Genomic DNA, 2,949 nt, shown 5'->3' on the forward strand with positions numbered 1-2,949 from the left:
CAGTGCAAAAGAAAAAAATCTAAAGTCTGCTTGAAAAAGGGCCATATTGCTTATAAAGAGAGATCGATAAGAGTAATAACAGATCTCTCAGCAGGAACTTTATAAGCTAGAATAAACTAGTACCATTTTTAGCATTCTTAATGATAAGAAGTGCCAGCCAAAAATGTCTTACACCACTAAACTAAGGTTTATAAACAAAAGAATAATAAAATATTTCCCAGACAAGAAACCATTAAGAGAAATTGTCACCACCAGCCTAGTCCTTTTAAGCATGGAAACCCAAGATCAATATTTCCTAACCCAAAGGCAAAGGTCAGCACTTAGGCCATAGACCCTGCAAGGAAGACACACAGTTAAGACTTCAAACCAACTAGTTAATATTGCAACAAAAGCAAAACCCCAAATATAAATGTTAACTTTGAATGTCAGTGGCCTAAATGGCTCACTTAAAAGACTTAGAGTGGCAAATTGAATTTAAAAAATAAACAACAACAACAGGAAACAAAACTCAACCCTTCTGCTGTCTTCAGGAGATTCACTTCATATCTTATGACATATCAACCATGGAAATGGAAACATGATCTCATTTACAATAATCACCAATAAAATAAAATACCTGGGAACACGTCTAACCAAGGGGTGAAAGATCTTTTCAATAAAAATACAAAATACTTCTGAAAAATAAACAAAGTGACACAAATTAATGAAAATTTATTTCATGTTCATCAATGGAAAAAGTCAATATCAATAAAATATCCACATTGCACAAATCAATCTATATATTGATGTAATTTCTATAAAATTACTTCACACAGGATGCAGTCATTATCAAATTAACAGCATAATTTTTTTTTCACATACCAAACAAAAAATTTTAAAATTAGTATGGGCACATAAAAGAACAAGAATAGCCAAAACAATCCTAAGCAAAAAGAACAAGCCCTGAGTCATCACATTATTTCAAATTTTACAATAAGTCTACAGTAATCAAAACATCATGGTACTGTACAAAAATAGACACATAGAGCAATGGAACAAAATTGAGACTCCAGAACTAAAGTCACTGATCTATCATCGATTGATCTTGAACAAAATTGACAAAAATAAGAATTGAGGAAAGGACTCCCTCTTCAATAAATGGTGTTGGAAAAACTGGCTAACCATATAAAAAGAAATGAAACTGACCTCAATCTCTCACAACGTAAAAAAAAATAACTCATGATGGTTTAGAGATTTACATGTAGACCTTAGACTATAAAAATCCTAAAAGAAAACCTAGGAAACATTTTTCTGGACATTGGTCTAGGCAACAAATTTGTGACTAAATCTTCAGCAGAGAATGTAGCAAGAAGAAAAATGGACAATTGGGGCCAAATTAAATTCAAAAAATTCTGCACAACAAAAGAAACTATAAAGATGGTAAATAGACAACTGATAGAATAGGAGAAAACATACACAAACTATGCATTAAACAAATGACTAATATCCACAATCTATAAAGCACATAAACAAATTGACAAAATAAAAACAACTCCTTAAAAAACTGGGCAAAGACTATAAATAGACAATTCTCAAAAGACATACAAGCATCCAACAAATATGAAAAATGTTCAGCATCACCAATTATCAGAAAAATGCAATCAAAGCCACAAGATACCTCAAACAAGTTAGAATGGCGATTCTTTTTTCTTTCTTTCCTTCGTTTTTTTTTTTTTTTTGAGTTGGAATCTCACTCTGTCACCCAGACTGGAGTGCAGTGACTGCTCCCAGTCACTGCAGCCTTGACCTGCTGGGCTCTGGCGATCCTTCTGCCTCAGTCTTCCAAGTAGCTGGAACTACAGATGTGCGCTACCACACCTGGCTAATTTTTTTTAAATTGTAGAGATGAGGTCTCACCAAGTTGCCCAGGCAGGTCTGGAACCTGCGGGCTCAGGCAATCCACTCACCTCAGCCTCCCAAACCACGGGATTACAGGCTGAGTCACCAAGCCAGGTTAGAATGGCTATTCTTAAAAGTAAAAAGATATATATTGACAAACTGGTGGGAATGCAAACAAGTTTATCTTCTATAGAAAGAAATTTGAAGCCTCCTCAAACTGAAAATAGAATTACCATTTGATTCAGCAATTCCATTACTGGCTAGATATTCAAAGAGACATCAATAATTGTACCAAAAGGAACAAGCATTCATTTTTATTACAGCACCATTCATGTCAGTAAAGATATGGAAGCAACCTAGCTGCTCACCAACGGTGGACTGCATAAAGAAAATGTGATACATATACATCATGAAAACTATGTAGCCATAAAACAACTTCCATAGAACAAAACAACTTCCTTTCCAGCAATGTGAATCCTGCTAGAGACTATTATTTTAGAAAATTAAATGCAGAAACAGAGAATCAAATACTATTTGTTTTAGTATTTTGCTTTATAAGTGAGATCTAATCACAAGGTACAAACATAGAAATAAGAAAAGGAGACACAAAAAATTTCTACAGTGAGGAGAGAGAGAGACTATAGGGAATGACTGAGAAAGTAATTTTTGTGTACCATGTTCACTATTTCAATGATATATTTAGTAGAAGACCAAACCTCACCATCACATAATATACCCATGCATCAAAACTTTACACATCCTCCAAATTTAAAATAAAAAATAAGATAAAAATAAATATTACATAGTAAAAATAAATGAATAAAGGTATTAAAAAAGCATAAAAATTTTGTGGGAAGAGCAATCATTCTTACTGATACTGTAAAAACTAAAAAAAGAAAGAAATAAAAACACTTTTCCTTTCATTCCAGTATGTATAATTTATTTTCACCCCTAGCATCTAACCAGCGCTTTCAGAAATCATAAAACCAGAGGACATTTCTGAAAAATCTTACATTTTCTCCCTATATTTGCCATATTAGTTATGTAAAGCTACAAGATATTCATTAATAA

Source organism: Carlito syrichta, unplaced genomic scaffold, assembly GCF_000164805.1.
Source record: "Carlito syrichta isolate Samal-C Ts95f unplaced genomic scaffold, Tarsius_syrichta-2.0.1 Scaffold23481, whole genome shotgun sequence".
In the NCBI taxonomy this organism is placed as follows: domain Eukaryota; kingdom Metazoa; phylum Chordata; class Mammalia; order Primates; family Tarsiidae; genus Carlito; species Carlito syrichta.